The following is a 6,253-nucleotide window of genomic DNA, read 5'->3' on the forward strand; positions in this document are numbered from 1 at the left end:
TGCTTGCTCCTCTATCTCGCTACGCGGAATAGCGCTCTGGTAGCAACTAAGGTGTCTCTGTAAATAATGGCGGTAAATTATTTAATATACTATACTTTTCATCAACAGGGTGACTATGAGGTCAAGGTGGACTTGACGAGTGACACAATTCAAGTCTTGACACAAAAGCTCTCTAATGAAAGTGGAGTCCCAGCACATGTCCTTCATTATATGTAAAGTCACATGTATATCATTTAATCATTTATTTATACATTTAATTACAGAAAAAGTACATTAATAATCTACAGTGCATCTAATAATTGGCCATCCATTGTTTCAATACAACAATTTTTTCTGATATTTGCAGAGGTGAACACCGTGGTGTTGGACAAACTTTTTTCTTTTTTCTAACGATTACACGTTATGTACAGTATGTACTATATGAATTACATGTTATGAAATGTTTTTAATGGGGGATTGTGTAAGGGTGTTTAACTGGCGGCAGAGAAGTCAGACGCAGGAGAGAAATAACTGTTTCCAACGGCGCAGTTTATTTACAAAAAAACCCACCGGAAAACATAATAATAAAAATCAATGGGTAAACATAACCCGACGCACACCAGTACAGACATACACACACTTACAATAAACAATCACCGACAAGGACATGAGGGGAAACAGAGGGTTAAATACACAACATGTAATTGATGGGATTGGAACCAGGTGTGATGGGAGACAAGACAAAACCAATGGAAAATGAAAAATGGGTCAGCGATGGCTCGAAGGTCGGTGACGTCGACCGCCGAACGCCGCCCGAACAAGGAGAGGGACCGACTTCGGCGGAAGTCGTGACAGATTGAGATACTGCACCTCTATATGTTTTGCATTTAAAACCTATTTTTGACCAGGTGCATGACTTAACAGGTCAAAATGAATCATTGGTTAAACAAATGACCATATAGGTATTAGTTTCCTATCTCTCTGTCTACCCCAGAAAGAGAGTTCCCAACATGAGGTCTTTGCACCGATATGTTTGACCTCTCAACCAGGAGAGCGCTTCTGCGACTCAGTACAAGTACCTGGATTACCAGGTGTCTTTGAAAGGGAGTATGTCCTGCAGAAGATTAAAGGTAAAACAGTTGTGGGTATTTGTAATATGTACAGCATTGTGGGCACGGTATATTTTCAGTATCATCTGCATGTGGCACAACAGCCAATAGTACTGGCCTGAAATCCAGAACCTGTTTTGTGCTTATATTTGACAACTTGTACCATATGTCATGCCAAACATGTTCGGCAGAACAAGGGGTGGCAAAGAGCGGAAGGACAACTAAACAGACTGGTACTCAGACTACAATAGTAACCTATTAATGGGAAATGGTTCTGCACTACTTGATTCTACAGTACATCAAAAGCGCCAAAATCAAACGCCATCATATCATGTACTGTACCATAACTTAATATCAGTTGGCTATAGAGTTTAAAGCATTGGTGTTGAATCAGTAGCTGTGACTTGATTGGCTCACTGCAGCCATAATGTTAAATGTAAGAAAGGGTTTGCTGAACCTTTGGCCATTAAGACCAAATAACAGAAATGATAAATGTAAAGTTTCATGCAAATCAATGTTTTCCCTCAAATGAAAAGATTCTGTGTGGAATCCGCCGTAGGAATGTTCATGGCAAAAAACTCAAATAACTGAGGATTGATTTCAGTGTAATAGACGTGACGGGCAGGGCTCTACATTTTCTTCACTTCTTTATTAGTTATTCTTTTTTATAGTAATTCTGTCCTACAGCACCTAGCGGTGGATGTCAATTGATCATATAATTACCACAAATGAAAGGGATAGTTTTCAGAATTTTAAGCCCAAGTGTCACGAATCCCACCGAAGGTGGCTCCCCTGCCTGTTCGGGCGGCGCTCGGCGGTCGTCGTCGCCGTTCTACTAGCCACCGCTGATCCCTTTTTCCTTTTCTGTTTGTTTGGTCTTATTGGTTGCACCTGTTCCCTGTTTTGTTTCTTGATTTGTGTTTATTTAAGCCTGTTTAGCCCGCCCAGGTTTGTGCGGGATTATTTCGCTGTTTGTATTTTGGATGTGCTGGCTGACGTCTTATTTTTCTCTCCGGACCGCTTTGCCCTGTGTTTTGGGTTGGTCATTATTATTACGCGCCCTTCTCTCTGCGCCTGACTCCACCACCACTCCTAGAATCCTTGACAAGTTTTTATTTTTTCTTACCTTGAGAGAAGTTCTGTGTTAGACTTAGAATTACAAGGCTTTCTATAGAGTGTGTATTTTAAGTCTTAGTCAAACCCAGAACAAATAGACATGCACCTATGTTAACGATTGCTGAGATGGGATAGTGTCTGCACTAGAAAAGCAGGTAATAATGTCTTGCTTTTTTGTAAACAGAAAAAAATATCACTTTTGATATGTGAATCAAACTTTGATGTACAGTATATAGTAGTTTCATGTGGCATGATCCAATTTTGTAATTGCATGATATGTTTACCATTACTTAGATGGAGAAAAAATCCCAAACTGCTCTACTGAGATCCTGAGAGAAACGTCAATGTGGAGAGCTACTGATGTTGAAAAGATTTTACTCAGTCTGCCTCCATCTATCAAAACATTCCCTGTTTGGGTTTCATATGGACTTGTGACTGGTCAAAAGTATGATTATTTCACTGTATCATACAATACTGTATCTGTTTCTCAACTCTTAATATTGAACAAATGACACTCATTGTAGCCAATTACACTGTGTTTGGAGTTACCTTTCTTGCTTATAGGCTATGTTAGAGTTGACACTTCTTCTTCCAATTATAATGTGTGGAGGTCAAAATAATGAAAAACAATCTACCAAATCTATTCATTTTAAAATGTTGATTACTTCTCCTTGCTATTGTCATTCACCTGATGATAAGACAAGACGGCAAATGTTTTGCTAAAGTATGATGGGGTCCCTGAAATAGCGGTTTGCCTGGGGGAGGAGGGGGGGGGGGGGTTCGCTGGCCAAGACCCTTTGTGTAATGGGTCATTTTTTTATATGTTTAATCAAAATAAAGCTTTCAGATCAATCTAGATGAGACATTTGCCAAGATGACTGAAGAATTGAAAGCATACCCTCACCTGACAGTCACACCGCCACTGCTGCTGAAGGGTGTAGGAGTGGATGTGTAGGAGTGGATGTTTGAAATTAATATTTTTGTAAAAAAAATCCTATTCTGTGGTGGCTATTAAAATATATATGTGCACAGTTCATTCACGTTGCAGCAGAATCCTCAATATATTTTGTTCATCAGACAGCAAAATACGATACACTGCATTTACTGCTAGAACTTCACATCAGTTTATCACTTGCTTGTTGTGGAAGGGTGTATTTTATTTATTTAATGGAAATATATACTTTTTAAGAGGAATAATTAAAAATATATATATTTCACCTTTATTTAACCAGGTAGGCTATAGTTCTTATTTACAACTGCGACTTGGGCAAGATAAAGCAAAGCAGTTCGACACATACAACAACACAGAGTTACACATGGAATAAACAAACATACAATCAATAATACAGTAGAACAATCTATACACAGCATGTGCAAATGAGGTAGGATAAGAGAGGTAAGGCAATGAATAGGCCATAGTGGCGAAGTAATTACAATTTAGCAATTAAAAACTGGAATGGTAGAATGTACAGAAGATGAATGTGCAAGTAGAGATACTGGGGTGCAAAGGAGCAAAATAAATAAATACAGTATGGGGATGAGCTAGATTGGATGAGCTAATTTACAGATGAGCTATGTACAGGTGCAGTGATCTGTGAGCTGCTCTGACAGCTGGTGCTTGAAGCTAGTGAGGGAGGTAAGAGTCTCCAGCTTTAGTGATTTTTGCAGTTCGTTCCAGTCATTGGCAGCAGAGAACTGGAAGGAGAGGCAGCCAAAGGAAGAATTGGCTTTGGGGGTGACCAGTGAGATATACCTGCTGGAGTGCGTGCTACAGGTGGGTGCTGCTATGGTGAGCAGTGAGCTGAGATAAGGCAGGGCTTTACCTAGCAGAGACTTGTAGATGACCTGGAGACAGTGGGTTTGGCGACGAGTGTGAAGCGAGGGCCAGCCAACGAGAGCATACAGGTCGCAGTGGTGGGTAGTATATGGGGCTTTGGTGACAAAACGGATAGCACTGTGCTAGACTGCATCCAAGGCTTAATCTGAGTCTGGAAGGAGAGTTTACAGTCTAACCAGACACCTAGGTATTTGTAGTCGTCCACATATTCTAAGTCAGAACCATCCAGAGTAGTGATGCTGGACGGGCGGGCAGGGGCGGGCAGTGATCAGTTGAAGAGCATGCATTTAGTTTTACTAGCATTTAAGAGCAGTTGGAGGCCACGGAAGGAGAGTTGTATGGCGTTGAAGCTCATCTGGAGGTTAGTTAACACAGTGTCCAAAGAAGGGCCAGAGGTATACAGAGGTATTCTGATGTTTAGCAATTTTAAATGCTGGCCTATTGTTGTCCTTTGAGTGGTTTGCAGGATAAATACTTGTTAATTGTTTTACAGATAACCTGGGTGTTTACATAAAAAAAAACAAAGCATCTCCTCAGGATATCATGGTTTTTGATTGCTTAGCTGGGAGTGCCAATATTTGAATGTGGACGAATTGGCACATGAGTAAGTATTTATGATCTGAATACTAGTCAAACATTTTGTTTAAAACAATAGGAAGCTTGTCAATTACTGGTGGGCAGTTCATTAACATGACCACATTGATAATGAGTTTAATTAATGGATGTAACTATAATCTCTATAATGTTTAACATTTCTCCCTAGAGTGAGAGACACCAGAAGTGACCAAACCTTCATGACCAGCAGGACTCCAAAAGAGGCAATATTGGTAATTTATGATTATATTTCTCTCTCAAATATATATATATATATATATATATCCATTTACAGAACAGTGCAAACTGTCTCTAACCAAAATAGAAAGAGGAGTGGCCTAGAAGTCCAGCGTCCCGGAGTCGCCTCTTCACTGTTGACGTTGAGACTGGTGTTTTGTGGGTACTATTTCATGAAGCTGCCAGTTGAGGACTTGTGAGGCGTCTGTTTCTCAAACTAGACACTCTAATGTACTTGTCCTCTTGCTCAGTTGTGCACCAGGGCCTCCCACTCCTCTTTCAATTCTGGTTAGAGCCAGTTTGAACTGTTCTGTGAAGGGAGTAGTACACAGCGTTGTATGAGATCTTCAGTTTCTTGGCAATGTCTCGCATGGAATAGCCTTCATTTCTCAGAACAAGAATAGACTGACAAGTATCAGAAGAAAGCTCTTTGTTTCTGGCCATTTTGAGCGTGTAATCGGACCCACAAATGCTGATGCTCCAGATACTCAACTAGTCTAAAGAAGGCCAGTTTTATTGCTTCTTTAAATGAGAACAACAATTTTCAGCTGTGCTAACATAATTGCAAAAGGGTTTTCTAATGATCAATTAGCCTTTTAAAATGATAAACTTGGATTAGCTAACACAACGTGCCATTGGATCACAGGAGTGATGGCTGCTGATAATGGGCCTCTGTACGCCTATGTAGATATTCCATAAAAAATCTGCTGTTTCCAGCTACAATAGTCATTTACAACATTAACAATGTCTACACTGTATTTCTGATCAATTTGATGTTATTTTAATGGACTTTTTTTTTCTTCTTCAAAAACAAGGACATTTCTAACTGACCCCAAACTTTTGAATGGTGGTCAATATACAGTGCATTCGGAAAGTATTCAGACCCCTTGACTTTTTCCACATTTTGTTACGTTACAGCCTTATTCTAAAATGTATTAAATCTACACACAATACCCCATAATGACAAAGTGAGAACAGGTATTCAGAAATGAAAAATAAAGAACAGAAATACCTTATTTACATAAGGATTCAGACCCTTTGCTATGAGACTTGAACTTGAGCTTCTATTGATCATCGTTTAGATGTTTCTACAACTTGATTGAGTCCACCTGTGGTAGATTCAATTGATTGGACATGATTTGTAAAAGCACACACATGTCTATATAAGGTCCCACAGTTGACAGTGCATGTCAGAGCAAAAACCAAGCCATGAGGTCGAAGGAATTGTCCTTAGAGAACCGTGACAGGATTGTGTCGAGGCACAGATCTGGGGAAGCGTACCAAAAAACGTCTGCAGTATTGAAGGTCCCCAAGAACACAGTAGCCTCTATTATTCTTAAATGGAAGAACTTTGGAATCACCAAGACTCTTCCTAGAGCTG

The 6,253-nt window shown here is 39.8% G+C and overlaps 1 long non-coding RNA gene across 1 annotated transcript; it reads left to right on the forward strand.

Moving 5' to 3' along the window:
• Positions 1 to 2,148: 2,148 nt before the first annotated feature.
• On the forward strand, positions 2,149 to 3,240 carry LOC115178448 (uncharacterized). The gene is made up of 2 exons (XR_003872630.1): positions 2,149 to 2,359; positions 2,499 to 3,240. It is a non-coding gene; the product is annotated as an uncharacterized LOC115178448 (long non-coding RNA).
• Positions 3,241 to 6,253: the final 3,013 nt, after the last annotated feature.

The sequence above is a fragment of the Salmo trutta genome, chromosome 38, assembly GCF_901001165.1.
Source record: "Salmo trutta chromosome 38, fSalTru1.1, whole genome shotgun sequence".
Lineage (NCBI taxonomy): Eukaryota > Metazoa > Chordata > Actinopteri > Salmoniformes > Salmonidae > Salmo > Salmo trutta.